Source organism: Gavia stellata, chromosome 9 (assembly GCF_030936135.1).
Source record: "Gavia stellata isolate bGavSte3 chromosome 9, bGavSte3.hap2, whole genome shotgun sequence".
Lineage (NCBI taxonomy): Eukaryota > Metazoa > Chordata > Aves > Gaviiformes > Gaviidae > Gavia > Gavia stellata.
In genome coordinates, this window is record NC_082602.1 from 2,354,368 (window position 1) to 2,374,730 (window position 20,363).

Here is a 20,363-nt window from a genome sequence, read left to right on the forward strand (position 1 = left end):
AAAATGTCCTGAGTATAGAGTAGCCAGAGTATAATCCAGGGTGACGTATAAAAACAAAGGCAGCTAGGGTGTCCCACCACACTGGACGACACCCCTCAGTAAGGGCTGCAAACCCAAGGCTGGGCGACAAGGCTGACAGCCCAAAGTCATGGGGTAAATAATAATTCCCAAGTTCAACAAGGGAAAGTGTGAAATCCTGCACCTGGGGAGAATGAATTCAAAGTCAAGACCTAGAAAGTTGCTACGTGTTTTAAAGATCACATGCCTACTGACAGATAACCTCCCAACCTTCAAACTGCCAAAAAAATGAAGAGAAACTCAATGAAATACTTCAAGGAACAGAAAAAATATTAGCAAGACAAACCCATTCAATAGTTCTTTAAAAGCATCTCCGTTCACATCAGCATCCAAAAAGCAGCACGTCAGAGCGGGGCTGGGCAGTTTAGCGCACACATAAGAAAAAGAATATCAGAAGCACTCACCCATACGCTGTTATTAATCTATATCCACTGGCACTCATGAGCCAAACAGGCTGCTTAAGGGACCATTCATCAAAAATAATTCAGAAAAATGAGGAAAAGGGAAAAGTGCCATTTTAAAGATGAATAGTACTTATTGCTTCAGTTTAAAGGTTGTGTTATTTTGATAATGCTGCTTGTGAAGGTAGCTTTACATGCTACAGCACGAAGTTAATAGCTATGAAAATAGACAGGCAGTTCAATCAAGAGTCAATTTCCCTTCACACTCATTAACTAAAAAAAGACATTAATGTTTTCCAAGCGATGAAAAATTAGGATTATCAGACTTCCAAGACCTGTTCCAACCCTTCCCTGCAATATCACTAACTACCCTTACGATCCCCATGAATTTATATAATGCAATATTCTTGCTTCCCTTACATGTCTCCTGAGCTCCTTCAAAGTAACCAGTATTCTCAGCTCCCTTTAGCATCCAGAAATTACCACTGGTTAAGAGGTGGCATAAAGTGTGGCTGATTCAGAGCTACACATCCCAAACAGTCAGAAAAGTTAAATACAGACAGTAACTGTTGAATGCACACCGCAGTTTCTCTCTCATTAGAGAGAATAATTTGAGTATGTTTTCTACAGCCAGCTGTAATTTTCCTTCAAACTAAGTAAATGAGCTTTGAGATCTCTACTCCTGTATCAAAACTGATCAGAAATGGATGACAGTGTCAAGAATTACTGGAGACATGCTGATAACTGAGACAGAAAAAAGGCATTTAAGACTGCAGTGAGAACCCAGACAAAAATGTTGTCAGTGCCATGACCAACAACTTTGTTCATGATGCAACGTAGTAGGAAAGTATCAGCTGAGGTTTCAAAGCCTGACCATCTCTCAGATCTGTGTTCTTCTATGCTCTTTCCTTTTACACTATCCAAGGACATAAGCAAGCCGAGCACCCTCTGAGTGTAAGAAGTGAGGTATTTCACAGTACTGCACAACATCAGCATATTTTGTGGTGGCTGCCAAAGAGCAAAAAATTAGACACCAAAAGACAACAGTGATGTCTTTATTTGCTACCATAAAAAAAGATCGAAGAATAACAATTATTCATAACTTTGGAACTATCAGCAGACCATATAGACGCATATAATGAGAAGGTTTTGTTCTCAGAAACAGAGGAGGTCGTTCCAACTAACATAAGCTTTTAGATGTGCTTCAAGCATACATGCTTTCCCTTGTTGCACCACACTGCAGCATGACAGAAACAGCCAGGTGGCTTTATAAGACATTAGAACTGGAAGAGCAGAGGATGGCTGTGTTAGAGGAAATCAGCTTTCTGCACATGAGCTTTTCTGGCGCATCGTGTTCCTGAGCTGGGTCAGCAAAACTGCTTACAGAAACATACTTAATGCTGTGAAGACAATGAGTACTTAGTCATCTTTGGGGTTTTACAGACAGTTGACGCTTTCCAAAGCCAATCTAGTTATAGGAACTGAAACCTCCATACAAGACGCAGCACTTTTATCAACAAATTATCAAGGTGCAATGTTAGTAAGCACATTAATCTACTCACACTTTATAGTGTTCAAACCATAGATGAACATGAAACATCTACTGCCTGAAGTGCTGAAAGAAATTAATTTGCTTAGGACACTATGTGACAACACCTCAAGTTCAGTTAGCATTGACTTTTATGGCCAACACATTTAACACGAGAACTGTAGCTCAACTGTTTTCACAAAAGATGCTATATCAACACTGATTGCTCATTCTCTCTTTGAATTAATTCTATATCAAATGAGCTTCACCGTTGGCACTTACCAACAGCTGCTTTTCTTTCCTGAGCAGCTGGCAGACAAAGTGTAGCCTGCCATAATTCACATCCATGTTACAAGCCATCAGCGCTGCTGAAGGTTGAAAGCTGAATTTGTGTTCATCAGCAGCTGTTTTTACAGCTCTTGTGCCACAAGAACTGTCCTCTCTACCATCATTTTAAGACCAACTATTTTGGTAGGTGATGTAGTTTAAAAAACCCCACAACCAAAACAAAAAAGACTGTAAAGGGCAACAGCAGGTAGCATTTTTAACTGTCTGCCTCTGCAGCAGTGCTGCTAGGTGGACCTCCATTTGGTTTGTGCCTTCACGGCACTCCAGCGCAGTGGAATAAGCTTCTGAAGTTTGAGGTTGCTCTGTGCTGCTAAGCACATCAGACAACCTTTCTATTTTTTCCTTCATTTACAAGAGGAAAATAATAGTACCAGCTATACCAACTGCACAGCAGTGTTGAAAGGATTAATTAGCTAATATCTCTACAGTCTTAAGCATGCAGAAGATCACAGATGCACAGTGTAATTACTATTATTAGGGGGGTCATTTCTTTGACTCATTGGGACAACACACATTTTATCTGTCATTTTTTCATGGCACAGAAGTCTACCGCCAAATATCCTCAGCTAAAAAAAACTTGAATGACATGGCATAAACTATCCACTGCAGGGCTTTACCTTTTTTGAGCATCTATTGTTTCTCATTAGGACTTAGGGATATAAATTTGTGGGCTGCTGATAGCCACAAAGCCTTAAAGCTAGCCACAAATAAGTGCTGACAGAAAAGATACTGACCTACTTGCTAAGCGCAGTATCCTCCTAAAAGCTGCATTCAAAACTAAACTATGCTGGGCCTGCTTTCCCTGGCTGCTAGCAACATCCGTAAAGGTTTTAACTGCTGGCCAAAGCTGCAGTATCCAAACCAGCTCTAGACCTATTAATCCGATAGAGAGTTCTCCTTAGGATATACTGATGTAGCTGAGATCAGTAACGGTACTGGCGCATCAACCAGATAGCGTATACTGGCCACATATTTTGAAGAATGCCCTAAAACTTAGGACTTCAGGCCTCGGTACATAACATCTATAATTTAAGTGCTTTGAGACCTCTTGTAATGCTCAACCACTTTCCTAAAAGAAACCAGAGAACAGAGGAAAGTCATCAGGCACAAATGTAGATCCTAATTGCTGTAGACTCAAAAGTAAGATAAGCTAAACAAGAAGAAAGATGAAAACAGTTTGGTTTTCATGCAAAATCTGGGGGAAAAGCTTGGCAGCAAAGGAGCTGAGAGGAATGCGATAGAACTGAAAACTGTACTTGCGTGCATGTGTCAAGTATGATGCTAAGTCAATGTTAGTAACTTCATACTGAGAATAACAGAGGATTCCAGGACACCAGTATTCTTTCTTCAGAGCAAAACTCAATGCTTTTCATAGAAATTTAGGTCAGCACACAATCACAGACACAAGGCTCCTGAACACCCGTTAAGTAACAGTTAAAGCAATGCTAAACCAAACAGCCTAAGAAATACAGTGGCTAGAGATGTCAAAGGTCACAGTAAATTAACTCTTGTAGAGTTGCTGTTGGGTATGCAGTGCCATGAATGTCTGGCGTTCTGTAAGAAAAGCACAGTAACAGAGCTACTCAAGGTAACGCAACCGCTCCAGGCAGTTACCTATCTCAGTTGGGCTTGGGTCCTTATGCTAGTTGTAGTCCAACTAGTACAAAAACCTGTGAGGCTGGTGGACTGAGAATGCTTATACAGGAATCTCCAAGGAATGTCACCTGGCAGTCCTTCATCTCCCCACAACACGTGCACTAGACTAACACTGAATTCTCACCATCACAGGCTCACAGACGGATGTCTCTGGTAGCAGCCAGCTGGGATCATTTAAATCAACTTTAATGGTAACACTGCAGTGCAAAGGAGAAAAGCACAGCATTGTTCTCACAGCTTCTTGCTTTTACCAATCTGTCACCAACAGAAAGCTGCTCACAGAGCCTATCAGTCACAGCTGAAATTCTAACCCTTCATGATTAGCTAGCATTAGCCAAACCAAATCAATGGCTTGATTGCAGATTTGCCAAACAGAATTGCAATATGCATGCATTAGAATGATTAGACAATTTGCGACTTCATTATCTCCTCTAGCGATACATAAGATATTACCCTAGAAGTGACATGCACATTTTAAATAGTATTAAAACATGTAGCTGTCCCTTTCCCCCCCCCAGAAGACTGCATAATGATTAACAGCTGACACACCGAGGCAAAGCCTGTCATGACAGCCCCCTACAACAGCCTTGGCCATACCATCATTAACCTACTTCAAAGTAAAGAGTCAGAGAAATTTTGAAACTACTTTAAATAGCACTGTCAAACCTAGTTTTATTACTGCTTCATCGTTTGCACCTCCTAGGAACAGCAGATAGGTAATTAGTGCTTGACACATTATCATTCTCCCTAGGTAAAAATGGCAGCACAAATGCTAATTGTATGAATGGAGTGACAAATCATGTGTGCCAACAGAGTCTACCTGATCACCAGTGAACAAAAATACACACAGGAGGAGACAGGCATCACGAGAAACAGCCTGTTAGAAATCTTACCTTCAGCTAACAACTGAATGACTGCACGGAAGCAAACTACATCGCTAGAGAAAGACCAGTATTTTCAGCTAAAGCACTGAAGTTTTTTTGAAACTAAAAGCAGTTTTTGCAGACAGAAAATTATTATTCTTACTCACCACTTGCAAGGTAAAAATTAGCACTTACACACAACTCTAACCGCTGCACAGTTGTTTAGAAGAAACCTCTGGCTTTTATTTCATGTAAAAGCCATGTCAGAATTGAGACAAACTGTTGAATCAGTCTGCAGTCTGAACATTAACCTGCATTTTACTAAACCACTATGCTTACATTTTCAATGACAGTTTTTCCGTGCATCCTCCTTAAACGGATGTTCCACAAAGGCAAGGGAGCTTCCATACGTGTCATATAATAGGCATTCAAGAATATAGCAGACCCCTTGCCTGCTACATGTCACCCTGAAACTCCAATGTAGTTATATGCTGTAGCAGCAACCAAAATTACAGCTTTAACACTTAAATGAAAAGACATTCACCTAGTTTAAATAATTTAATTGGGAGAAAACCAAGCACTTTCCCACATCTAAAACAAGTTGCAAATACCATAGCTACAGCGGGCAAACAGTGAACTACAACCTCTCTATATAGCCTCATCTAGTCAATACCTACGCATATGCCAGACTTTAAGAATACAAAGCATACCAGTGCAGGGAATGCCCTGCGCTTAAACACCTACTTATGTGTTGCTGAAAAGTAATTATTTAAAAAAAAAAAAACAGAAAATCTTCCCAAAACCCAGAAGAGTATGTATTATCTGAGTTGTATTCCTACAACTCATTTATGCCTACCTGTAAATAAAAGGTTGTTATTTAGCTTGTTGCAATTAGGCATCATTACACTCCTATATTTTATGATTTTATTCATTACTGTTAATGAACTGAAGTTATTTCAGATATCAATAACTACAGCGTCCGCAAAATTTTAACAGAAAGCTTCCACAATAAAACAGTAATTCAAGCTAATAAATCCTGACCAGAATCCCTCTCTCACACATAAATTACCAATTAAGGCTCCTGATTTAAGTCTTCCTAATGGTACGTATGAAATCTATTTTAATATTTACAAGCGAGAGCACTGGACAGAGTACAAACAAATGCATAGAGCTTACATACTCCAGAGAGGCTCTGGCAATTTGCCCTAGTAGCTGACGCTATACAGTATCACCATAAGCAGCGAAGCTAGCTAAAAAGCACCTGCAGACTACCACATAAAACAAACCAACCTTAGGTACCTGTGTAATCCATATGCAATTAGGGTAATGCAATTGGACTGAAGAAACTGTGAGATGAATAGCGGCAATGAGTGTGCCTGTGCTGTTACTAATTTGCAATGGATTTCCTTGTAAAAGTCAAATTCATCATCCCTTCTGCAGCATCCCAGTTGGGTTACAATACTTGTTTTCAAACGAGCAACAAAAGAAAGCAGTAACAAGAACCCTAATACTTTGGCTTGTTTGAAAAAGGAAGAAAGCAGCTAATACAACTGATCCTTTACATTTGTTTGACAGCTTAAATCTTCAAGAACCATAAATGCATATGAAAGGTCTGTGATTTGCAGCTGCACTTAATTCCAGCACAGAACTGTCACATTAGACACACATGCACAACTTCTATATGAACTAGCATTTACTTAATCAAGATACTGATCGTTCAAGGTCAGCTCACAGTACGTGATACACTGACATTTAATCCTCTTTTATTTCCCCCATTTTGCTGTACTGCTTTAGATGCCCCAAAAAGCTCAGTTTCACTTGTGCCTTCCAAAAATTCACACCCACCAGTTCTGTCTATAATACCTGCAAACCACTAAGTCCAAGCAGATGTTAGAAACAGTCACTGAGAACACAAAAAAGTTATGATTATTTGTTACCACAGTGTGAAATAGACTTCCTAAAATGTATCCACATTAATTAAAACTACTGGAAGAAACAGACAGTTGCCACTGTATATGCGGAAGCAAACAAGAAACAATGCAGCCCAATAAAAGTAAATAAATACTTGCCGTATGACCTTAAAAGACAGACAGCTTTCTCGGGCACTGGCTGGAAGATCTGCTGAACTAGGAGGAAAACCACCATCAGCTGAGGTACAGCTGCATCTTATATACTGTATGACTGCTTTGGTAAATAAGCATTAGAGAAACACCTACGTAGAAATGAATTGCCTCTTAATGAGAGTAAGTTCAGACACACTGGTAACTTAAGATGTCTAGTTGCAGTTGATTAAAGCTGCAAGTTTTGGGTTGTGAAATTGTGAAAGTGCAATACTAATACCATAAACCAAATAAAATTTGGAACTGGCTACAGGCAAGTATTACAGGCAGGCTAACCTGAAAGCTAAGCACAGAAAGTGCCGGGGAGAGCAGGGGATTCTCCTTCAAGGCTGGGAATTGAAAAAAAAAAATTATTTTTTTTAAAGAGGTACTTAAATCAAATACTAATTCAATAAATAAAATCATAACTGTGTGGAATGTAATGGTCTGTGAAAAAAACAGAAAGCACAGAAGATCTGATAGCGCTCTTGGGCCATGCTAGGTGTGAAGAAAGCTTTTGGAAAACTTTGGCTTGTGGGTGTGGTTTTTGTCCCCCGTCCCCCCCCGCCCCCCTTGTGAAATAAGAGATGTCTACGAACTTTTTGAATGTTTTGGGTTTACAGAATTGTAGCAGTATGGGTTGGAAGGGACATCTCTAAACCAACCTCCACTACGTCCAACACCAAACTAGGTCATTTGTAGCATTTTTCTAGAGAAGTCTCGAAAACCACCAAGGACAGAGATGCCATAACCCTCTGAGCAACTTGTTCCAGTGCCACGCCACCCTCTGAATGAAAGCTTCTCTCATAACGTTCAATCTGAACCTCTCAAGTTGTAATCCGTGGCCACTGCCTCTTCTTTTTGTCTGACAACCAAAACCTATTTGCTTCCATCATCTAACTGCCATCGAAACAACTCAACAACAATCAACCCCTTCGAGCTTAAAGCCCCAGCCAACTTTCAACTCTTCTAAAGTGTTTACCCATTCATTTTTTAAGTAAACTATGACACCCATTTGATGCTTTGCTGTTCATATACAAATAGAGAAAGGAAATGCTTTGGTGCTTGTGGTTGATTTCAAGGTCTGCAGTTAAACTCAGTTTCAGCCTTCTGCTGGGAAATCTCTCTCTGCCTCTTTGGCAGTTTCTCACTGCATAAGTGACACATGCCGTTCCCTTGCCTGTCAGAACTAGTCAGATAGAGATAGAGCAAAGCATCAAACACAAATTTGATTTTCTTACTTTAGCGTGTGAATGTTTTGAAGAAATTGCAACTGCCACATCTTTGAACTGATACAGTGCCTGCTTCTAAAAATATCCTTTACATCTCATATTTAAGGCTTGTCTGTGTTGTAAACACTTTAGTAATGGCCTTGTGATTCTGTTTCGGATGTTTTTGAGTAAAACAAAGTAGATGTTCATGTGCTTTCAGTATTTACAAGATTATTTTCTCTTAAATAAAAACAACTCATGACCACGTGTAACGCATCTACTGAAGCTGCGCATTTCAATTTGTCACAGGTCAAAATACATGGGTTTACACAGGAAAATTTCTGATAAATTTTTCAGATGTACATATAGGAACTTAAGCGAGGTGTTACTAGTGCTGACCTCTCAATTTAAAAAAACACAACAAAAACACCCCAAACCAAACATTATTTTTTACAGAACCCTAGAGCTCTTACTAGTTCCATACATGGAAAGCAGCACAGAAATAGTACAGGCTGACAGATAAAAAAGCATCATTTTTTTAATGGCCTTTCCTACAAGTAACTATCGTCATTAAAGAGCAGTTAGATAACACGTACTTTATATCACCCAGAAAAGTCTTAAATGATTTCTCTCTTTAACAAGTTGTAGTCAATAGCTTATTAAAGAAACAGATCCATCTAGTGGTAACACTAGTTTTATGCTAATGTGTGTCAAGCACAAGCAGGGGGGATTGGGGGCTAAACAAAGAGGCTACATTATGCCACCAGAAAGAGCACTAGTAATCAAAGTTTCACTTCAAGTCAAGTGGGGAGAACTTTTCCTCTAGTGAAGGTGCTGAACAAGCCTTTTCAAATAATTTGGTTTACAAAATATTAGCACTTACAATCTTTAGAAAAGACGAAGTCTCCCTGCTCCAACTTGTCAGTCAGTATCAATGTCAGATTGTGGCAGGAAAAAAAACCCCTCAAATACAGGAGGCAAGGGAACTGCTGAAATGCTCTTCAGAAACTGTAATTTGAGTTCAAAATATCCTAAACCACTTCAAAAAAAAATTTATATTACAGTAACTTTGAGTACCTCTGTGCCTAAACAATCTTCAGTTTTGAGCAACAGCATGGTTTGTTCATTTGGTCTGGTGTTGTTGTAGATGACAATTCTGAGCAGGAACAGTCCCAGGGGATGAGAGGAAAAAAAACTGTAATGTGCCAAAACCTGAGAGCCATGCAATTTTAGTCCTGTCAGAGAACTCCTGGTAAAAAGTGCTGGAAAAGCTAATAAAGGCTCACCTAATAATGAATTGAAAATGACAGTAAAATCAGCATCACTGGTCATGATTTCATGGTAAACAGATCTTGTCAAAATAAATCATTATGCAGTTTTTCAGTGGGGATCTCAGACTCTGTTACTTGGCACCTCAGGCCATCTTGATTAGAAAACAAAAGCACTGCAAGGACATAATAAATGGATTAAAAAACTGTGATGGGGCTTCAACACGCAGCTGTAAAGGAGGACAAAGATGCACATGTTGTTCCAGGGAACCACCCTCCCACCTTGTCCTAACTCCTCCTCTGTACCCAAGTCTGCCAAGGTAGGGGAGAAAACACAGAAGTATCAGTGATGACATTTACAGATAACACACACAGAAAAAGAAGTATAGAAATCCACCAAGCAGCAAAGTGAACAATTTGGCTTACTACTACTGCTGGGCTCAAGTAAACGTGGTGTATTTTGTTGAACAACCAGCTGAGCAGAGATCTACCCTGACTCTTAGGTGCCCTAAAAAAAAAAAATACAGAGGACAATTCAAAAGGAAAGGAGGGTCCTGGCCTCACCTGGAGTGGCAGCCAGTTCCCAAATTTAACTCAATCCTGAAAGCCCACAGACCCAGGAACCAGAGGGCAAAAAATAATTGGGAAGAAATGGAGGTGGAGGGGTGCAAATGGGGCAGCCAAGAGAGCAGCCAGCAGTGGCTTCCATGCAGGGGAATAGCTAGAGGCAAGGCCTTGCTCACATATTTAGATTGGATTGAGGGAGCGAAAAATAGAAGGAGAGGGAAGCAGCAGCAAATCCACATCCCCACATATAAATAACCCTTTGTCCCACAGATTTCCATCACGCTTCACGGGACCACTCCACAGGCAACACAGAATTGAGTTTTTCTACCTCGCAAAGAAAACAAGCATTTCTGGGTCATCTCTCAAAGAGCAAAATCCTCCAAGGACAATTTCAGAGAAATCCTACCGGTATGGTAGGAAAAGGAGTTCTCCACATTTATAATCTCTGAACCACAGGTTTTCCCTTATCCTCAGAATCAGTCAGCCTCAGCCCTGTAGAGTCTTGCAGTGCAAAAGAATAATCCCCTTTGCTATCCCAAGGTCTCCAGGAAGTTCATTTTCACTCAAAACGCCTCTCTTCCTCTATTGTGCGTTATGAAAATTGTTATTTATCAGCTTGCTGTTATTTACTGATCTGAAGGTATTTGACAATGTCTCAGATCTAGAAAATGGACAGAACCCTAACCTGGTCATGTCAACACCCTCAGCAGCAGAAGCTGCGTTCCAGATGAACAGCATTCACGCCTGTGTCCAGTGCAAGCTTTAGCTCCTTGAACTTGAGCCCAGACAATACCTCACGCAGCCCACAATGCTGTGTAGTTGGGTCTGTTACCTGACAGAGCAGAAATCTTTTTGAAGTGAGGGTTGCACGGTAACTAAGTTGTTACGGACTAAATATAGATGCACTTATTTAAATGCAGCAAGCACACACGTGTCCGTGTTGGTCGCATCAATAGCTTTTCAGCTCTCCCCTCTCCAACTCTCCAAGCAAGAGAGCAGAATTTTGTCTTTGCTCTAAGGTACCACTTATTGTTCATGCATTCAGTAAATTCTTTTGATTTGGTGCGATGAATATGCCCAATAAGCAAAAGATCTATGAACTCACAAATAACAAATAGGTCACAAACAAAGTCACAAATAACAAGTTGGTACCCAGTTCAAGGACTCTATATTCAGTATCTTTTTGGATGCTGTGAAGTTAGAAATTTAATTCCTGTAGGAATGGGGAGGGAATCACACCCTCACTCAACTGGGAGTTTTCTTTAAAAGATTAGGCTTCTCCCCAGGCAAAAGCAGCAATAAGGAAGTCGATCTCAACCCCAGACCCCTCTTTTGGTCCCTGGGACTTTCTAGAAAGAATAAAAAAAGCCTACAGAAAAGTCATTTGGGAGTAAGAAGAGACAGGCTCCCATCAAAAGCTATCTAACAAATTTGCCTGCTATAGAAATATTCCAGTGGAGTCCTGGAAATAAATTAAGTAGTCAAATGATGCCCAAAGGAAAATAAAAACAAAATTGAGCAACTGAAGGTAGAACAAGGATCACAATCATACTTTTTAGCAAAGACTGATACGCTTAGCTTTGACTGGTGAAATCTATAGCCAAAATTACTATTTCTGTTCTTTTTCCCTGTCAATTAAACTGGTGCAAGGCACCAAAACTGGGGTTAGCAGAGCCATGTTATTTATTCATACGCAGCTACAGCTCACTATGCAAAACAAGAACTAGAATCCCCAACGACATATCAATTCTTTAAATAACTAATTTGAGACTGAACTTACAAACTCACACAAGAGCATCTGTGTTGTCAAACCTGGATTTGATTATATCGGTTTTATTGAGTGTTACTCCCACTTCAATTTTTAAGCATCTTTTATAACAATACCTACAGATAAGTGGCCGGTATTGTTATTTTTACATGTCTCTTCTTCTGTGCTAAGGGATGCAATAACTACGGAGAGGTGGATTGGACCATTACGCAAACAAGTAAGTGTTCAGGAATCAGATTACAAACTATCGAAGACTAAACTTAAATCAGTTTAGATAAGACAGCCACTAAAATTTCTGTGAAGAGACAACTTTTTAACGCAGACCTTTAATGTTTCAGAGAAAAACTGGATTTATTTCTTTCCTATACTTCACATGATGCAATCCCTGGTAGAATCAGCTGGAGGCTGTAGCAGGAAGAAAATTAAGAAAAAGGAACGTAGTGGGATAACAGAAGTCACATTAATACATGATGATAACACAAACTTTATCATACCTACGATTACTCATGATAGAGTTAAATGAAAAATGGATTTAACATGCCTGTACACAGCGCTCCACTGGGACTCTTGCGTAGTTTTGGAATTAAGCCGATGGGTCTGATTAAATCAAATCAAAACCTGAAGAACTTAAATGACAATAAAGGAAAAGTCAGCCTTGTAATTCAGCACAAGAACAACAGAGCTGCAGAAGGAAACTGCTGAGCTGCAAATTGATTGACATAAGCTGGTGAAAACCACTTCTGGGTCACCCGCCTCCTGCTTTAGGAGTTTTGAAGCACGCTTGCTGTCTGACTGTAACTATTCACGTACGCGGCATCAAAGTGGCTCCAACGCTAATTATATAATACTGGCTTAAGTGCCTAGATGCATAGGTTTTGAAAATCCAACGCAGAAAAGCAGCAACAAGAGCATGACAAAGACCATCTTTTGGCATAGCTGCTATTAAAATAAAAAAAAAAAACAATTGGAAGAACAGTAACAAAATGTGGCAGGCACAAGTTCACCCAGCACATCAACCCTGGAACGGGGTTTTCAGGCACCATCTGACCTTCATGCCACCCAGAGCTCAAGCACTGCACAACATGTAACAGAACATGTTAGCAGCAGAGCTGCCAAACTACAGCTACTCCTCACAGGTGAGTAAACAGGAAGGCTTTTGAAGCTGGGAAACTAAGTTGCTACTGCATGTATTTTATATATGTATACGTATAGATACACACATATATATTCATTTCCACACACACAGTAAGTCAAGTGCACTGCAAGCACTGGGAAGAGCTGCTTTCAGTTGTTCTATTTTCCTTTTGCCGATACAGCATCTGCTGCTGTGCTTATGTACTCAATCATATTTTGATTCATTTTGATGTGCACGAAAGATTGCTTCATAGAATCTGAGAACTCTAGTCACAAGGATGACAGCATAGCAGATGGAAAGTTTTGGGGTTTGGGTTTTTTTTTTGAGATTTTTGTGTGTTTTTTTTTTTAACAGTGATCAATTGTTATAAAGCAATGTCTAATTTATAGAAACTTAAAAATACGGTAGTGATATTTGGGCAAGATCTACAAGCAGACTCAACGAAGAGAAATCAGGCAACGTGATTTTTCTTCAGACGAGCAAAGGGATCACTTTTAGTATCTTTTGTGTTTAGGTACAGCAAGATGATTAAGAGATGGCACTAATGAGCACAGAACTCTTTCTTTCCTCTGGTATTGAATCATAGAATCATTTAGGTTGGAGAAGACCTTTAAGATGATGAAGTCCAACGGTTAACCTAACCCTGCCAAGTCCACCACTAAACCATGTCCCTAAGCACCTTACCCACACGTCTTTTAAATACCTCCAGGGATGGGGACTCAAGCACCTCCCTGGGCAGCCTGTTCCAATGCCCAACAACCCTTTCAGAGGAAAAATTTTTCCTAATACCCAGCCTAAACCTCCCCCGGCACAACTTGAGGCCATTTCCTCTTGTCCTATCGCTTGCTACTTGGGAGAAGAGACCAACACCAACCTCTCCACAACCTCCTTTCAGGTAATTGTAGAGAGCGAGAAGGTCTCCCCTCAGCCTCCTCTTCTCCAGACTGAACAACCCCAGCTCCCTCAGCCGCTCCTCATCAGACTTGTGCTCCAGACCCCTCACCAGCTTCGTCGCCCTTCTCTAGACACGCTCCAGCACCTCCATGTCCTTCTTGTAGTGAGGGGCCCAAAACTGAACACAGGATTCGAGGTGCGGCCTCACCAGCGCCGAGTACAGGGGCACAATCACCCCCCTACTCCTGCTGGCCACACTATTTCTGATACAGGCCAGGATGGCGTTGGCCTTCTTGGCCACCTGGGCACACTGCTGGCTCACCTTCAGCCGGCTGTCAACCAACACCCCCAGGTCCTTTTCTGCAGGGCAGCTTTCCAGCCACTCATCCCCAAGCCTGTAGCGTTGCCTGGGGTTGTTGTGACCCAAGTGCAGGACCTGACACTTGGCCCTGTGGAACCTCATACAACTGGCCTCAGCCCATCGATCCAGCCTGTCCAGATCCCTCCGCAGAGCCTTCCTACCCTCGAGCAGATCAACACTCCCGCCCAACTTGGTGTCATCTGCAAACTTATTGAGGGTGCGCTTGATCCCCTCGTCCAGATCATTGATAAAGATATTAAACAAGACCAGCCCCAATACTGAGCTCTGGGGAACACTACTTGTGACCGGCCACCAACTGGATTTAATTCCATTCACCGCAAGCCTTTGGGCCCAGCCATCCAGCTGGTTTTTTACCCAGCGAAGAGTGTGCCCCTCCAAGCCACGAGCAGCCAGTTTCTCCAGGAGAACGCTGTGGGAAACACACATGGGAGTTGACATCCGTATTTAATATCAAATCTGGAGACCTAAACCAGGGCACAGTAAGGTGTAGATGCATCTGTAAGGAATTTTGATGTGAAAGCAAATGGTGTCCTTTAAGAAACAAACCATGAGTAAGTGCAGCATCGTCTTGATTTTGCCCTTGAGCCTGCTGTCAGCTCCAGCACCTGTCCCTCTGTGGGCCACCCCTAAACACACAGCCATTTGGAAGCATTAGCTGTAGAACAGGCAGGACCAAGAACCTTTTAATAAAGCACACATGCCATCACCTATACTGGTGCAGCTCAAGCTCTGCCAGGTCTGTTATATTAGTACTTATTTATTGCCATTTGATATTTAAAAGGATTAAATGGGCTGGTATTGAATCACCTTCCTAAGGATTTAATGACACCCAGCAGAAGAGCTAAACTGAAAATGTGCTGGGGAACACCGAGAAAAAGTGTTGTATGTAATTCTGATATTTCTTTCAGTTTTACTTTGCCCAAGCACAAAACAGGATTCCACTTTTTCTGAAAGAGTCAGAGGCATGCAGAGCCTCAAAACGCATTACTTCAGGATTCTTAATTTTTAAGAAATTTCCACACAGCTTCTTCGGAAAGCACACACTTGTGTACCCAGAGAAGAGTATAACAATATAGCAAGTGGAGTCTTTAAAACCAGGGATGACTTGTAAGCAAAAATTCTGTGCATTCCTCCCAGAGAGAGACTGCTGCTTCCAGTCCCCCTGCTGTCATTTTCCTTCTGCTCTTGTTAGCCAGTAAGTGAAAAAATACTGTATAAGCTCACCTTTGGTTTTGCCTCTGGTCTCTTTGTGACAGACAGAACCACAGTTAAGAGCGGTTCAGCTAACTCCCAAGGTTGGGTAGCCTCTTCAGGTGAGAATTACTTCCCCTCCAGTTCTCCTCCAGGCTTAGACATTTGCATTGCAATGTGATCAAGCTTTACCCTAATAAAGGAAGATGTCATTCTAAGTAAAGCTGGAACAGTAATCCCCTGCATAGAGAAGAAAGGTACAACTGGCACACTGTCATCTTCCGTTGATAAGCTAGTGCATCCATAAAGCTGTTTTTAACTCCTGCTATTACACTCCTCCTAATACACCACACTGCTTTGCCCAGCTATTTAAGGTAAGGGAGCTGCAAGAAAAAGGCAACACTCATAGCAGACTAGCCTCTGATAATGGAAGTAATGGAAAAACCCCAGTATCTCAAAAATAGTAATTTTACATCTCCCATTAGGATCACATCCTGGTTTTGGAAGTTTCTACGTCCCCTCTTGTTGAGCTGACTTGCTCAGCTCTATGCACAGTGTGCCAGCTGAATCCATATTGTTTTCCCAGAGCTCCTTTCCCTTCTTTTTTTGGCTAAACAAAGGAAAATGCTGCAATATAAAAAATGGATTACAAGGATGATAGGGAAGAACAACAACAAATACCATAGCACCATTTTTACCTTTTTTTTCCCCCACCCAAGAAAAAAAAAAAAACAAATTTAAAACCCTTCAGGGACAAAAAAAAAATATACTGATCATTCAGTATGAAAAACCATGTTTCATCATTTCACGTCCAAGCTAAAAGACTGAAGAAGTCCTTCTTCATAACAACTCACAGACAACAAACTTGCTCTCTCCACCATGTGGTGCTGACAATTTCACTGAAATCCAACTTCTTTGGCAATTTAGCAGTATAAGAATTAATTACACTAGAAATTAGAATTCATGTCTAGAGTATCATCCATTTTATGTTTACCAATATGTGCCATTTACTGTGCTTTGCAACTTCGAGTTAGATGTCATATTGATAGCACATTCAATACCATTTTCATACCTCTTATTTACTATTGAGTTGATGTTTTCACAGCTTTTTTAATACTTGTCATTTACTATCTTTTTTTCAAATATTATTGTCTTATTTATTGCCATCTACAGAAATAAAACTGTCCTAGGAATACTTTTCATTATGTAAACAGAATGTACTTTGTGTGTGGGGGGGGGGTTGTAGTTTTTTTGGGAAAAAAAGCTTTGTTTTTCCACCTTTGTAAAACTACCCTGCACAGAAAGGAACTTAAGCCACACAAAATCATTACACAGTGTTAGACATGTCATGAAGGAAAGTCCTACGCCACACACCAGGTAACTTGATTGGCTGTAACAAGTCCTACCTTCAGCATACCTTCTCAGTACCCACTCTGATAACATGAGCTGTTTGTCTTATGAGAAGTGCTTCAATAAATCAAAATCAAGCCTTTAACTCTGAAGTTGCTACTAACAGATGTGAAGAGTCAGCATCCTAGAAGGTAAGCAATACAGTAATATGTCTCTGATTGCCTAAACGTACGTAGCAAGGCTAAACTGTATTGTCCTTACACCTTCAAATAAGTTACAAAGAACTAAGTATTAGTATCTAAACTTACAGCAGTAATCTACTGTGATCTAGTATTTTCCTCTAAGCAAAACTACTGCTGATCATCTTTTGGGCAACTATACATGATGTAGATCTTTACACCTAATAAGAACAAAATTTGAGCTATTTTCTGCTCAAGTATGCTTAAAACACCAGCACTGGTCACGATGATCAATCTAAGCACTTTTAAGAAATACCACAATGTCATAAAGAAAAATTTAAAGTAGCCATTCTACCTTTTGCATTTCAACAAATACCATCTCGTCTTTGCTCCAGGAGATTAGATTTACAGAAAGACCAGATCCCACACACAGAAAGTGAAGCGCTCAGGAAGTCCCTGGGAAGTAAACTCGCAACAGCCACAAATACTTGCTTATCAAGATTTCTGGAAAGAAACAAGTAATTTTGACATCTGAAAGTCTTCAGAAAAATCACTCCTTTTTACTGAACACCATGGGGGTCACCCACAATTACAAGTCACTGCTGAAACTTTCCCTTTCCATTTTCCCCTCCTTTCTGCTAAAAAGCACTGACCAAATAGAAAAACTAATACATTAGGAATGTTTTACTATAATCTATGCAAATGAGCTGCTCTTTATGAAACTTGAAATTTCTGTGAAAAACACCATTACAAATATGTGTCATTTTGCAGTTCTTCCAAGAAATAATGCCGTTCACCCTGCAATCTTCCAAAACAAATTATAGTCAAACGTCCCATGTATGGGTAAGGAAGTGGAGAACCCAAAGGCACAAATAACAAAATTGAAATTTATCTTCACTCTCTTCTCTTCCAGTTCCTCTCCACCAGAAGGCTGGGAGTCTTCCAAAAGAGAGCTAGAAAGCAATAAAGCATTCTCCCCCCATTCCTAACACACAAAAAGCACTCCAAAAGTGAACACCTTACACAAGACAGCCGACTCACCTCTCTGAATGCTCACGAGGATGACTGCAGTCCTGGAGGAGGAGAAGCAGGGAGGGACTTGGGGCTTCTGAAGGCACAGAGACCACATCAAAGGCATCTCTCAACGAGGCCAGAAGCAAGCCAACTCTTTAAATTTCCTCCACAGAACTCCAATGACAAACACGTAGGGAAAGTCAAGTGTGCAAGTTTCTAGTCAAGAGACAGCTAAAGAAAAGCCCATCAAATGTCAACAAGCATCAACATCCTGTCAGGGATTATTTGTTTATCACCTTGGACTCAACTGAGAGCATCTGTCAACCTCTGAGCAGCCTTCATCCATCATTATAGGAAGATCGCATCTCTACAGCGGGAAGTTATAACTGTGTGTTCTTGCTCTGTCATCGCTTTGGAGTTCCTGCTGCCTATCCTTCAAAAATTTAAATGCCAGAGAGAAGTTGACAGCCATAATGCAGTATCAGTCTTAAAACATGATGTTAGATCAGGACTATGAACTGCACACAGGATTTAGGGTGGAAGTTCCCACTATCCCAAAAGGTCCTTGTAATCTGCTGGAAAGATTGCAGATACTACCTACCAGCTTCGAAAAGGAAATTATTACCTGTTATTTTCTATTATTTTTGCAGAACACCACCACAGAAAACAGATGGGATACATGATTCCATCTTCACTTAAGCATAAGATTAAAAAAAAAAAAAAAAAAAAAAAAATCGGTAACATTATGTCAGCTGATCAAAGAATGGAGGTTCAAAACTTCAGCCCTTCCTTAAGAAAAATCACCCCCCCCCCCCAAACAAATAACAACCCAAAAACCAACAAAACAACCAACCACACAAAAAACACCAAACCATCCAGGTTCTGATTTTTTCTCCCAAAAAGGACATAGCTTGTACTCCACCCTGCCTGCTCTGAGATGATATGAAACTCTTAACTCTGAAAAAGACAAGAAAACAAATCTCTGTACTCTGTATGAAAGCTAATCACTTCTCTTGGTGAAGCAGTCAGTCTGGTACTCTCATAGTTGATCCTGAGGTTCAAAGAGGCTCATTATTTACATTTAATTTCATTCCCTGTGGACAAGAACAGAGACCACAAAAGTGACAAATTAAAAGGCCTGAACAACAAACTCCTGAATACCAAGTACAAGAGAAGACACGAGACAAAAGATCCAATTCTGTCATGTCAGTGAAAGAATCCCCCTGAAAGCATCAGGACTCTCCCTGGGATAACAAGGCTTTACCAGATGCAGAGGCTTGAAGGACCCTAACCCAGCAGCAAACAAACCGACTTAGGCACGTATAGGTATTTTTCTGGTTTTGTACTTAATCATCTGTTGACATACAATTGAGATGGGGGCTCTACAAAGACTAACCTCAGCCAACAGCATATACAGAGCTACTGTCAAGTGACTGTGCTGCTTCTTCCCGATAGAAGCTAGCAGGGGAGGAAAAAAAAAAATCCCAACCACCAAACACATAGCCTAAAAATTAAACCTGAAGAAGTTAAAGAACTCAAAGTTCAAGAGTAGAGACCACCATTACATATGGAAAAGGATGAGTGCAGGATCAAAGTTAAAAAAAAAAACCACCACAAAAACCTGGAGAAGGACCTGTGATCTAGTTTGGTACATACATACATTTATTGAGGTTCAGCTCAACAAGAAAACCTCATTAGTTAATTCTGTGCCTTAAGTTCTAAAGAGTTAGTTGTTCTTTAGGCCCAAAAAATTGCCTGAGAGAAACATGGTTAAGTAGTCTATGAAAACCAAACAAAGGTTTGAGGATTTTCTTTTTGTTGGTTTTCTTTTTAATTTGGGAAGGTGGCTGGGAAAAATGGCATAGGATCAGCTTTTACCAATGTCCTTAGCCAAGAGCCCCCATGAATGAAGATGCCATTACCCAAATTTTTAACAAAAGAAACCCAGGCCACTGCCACAAAAAAGAAAATAAAAGAAAAAAAAAAAAGTAGGAGATACCGGATATTATAAAAAGCTAGAGCTGGCAATGCTCCTTTACTACACACTACTCATCTGTTTGTCCTGATTATAAGCAGTTTCAACCTCTCTTGAACAACTGCAATGTGTCTAATTTATCCCATGAGTAAATAGAAGAAATAATGAATATCAAATACTCAAGCTTTTAAGAAGCCAAATGTTCTTAGAAAAAAGAAAAAGAGAAAGAGAAGGGAATGACATTTTTAAGGAGAGACTATAAACACAATATGGTCATTTTCATATAGCTGTCCATAGCAATTACATGGAAGAAAATGGTACTTAAATGAACTAGCAAAACGTAAAGCACTTCATTTTTTTCCCTCATTTCCTTCCTATAATAGCACTTTAAAACAAGAAGTGTTGTGCTTCATTATCAATCTTTGTCTTCAGATGGAGAGCGCACATTTATTTTGG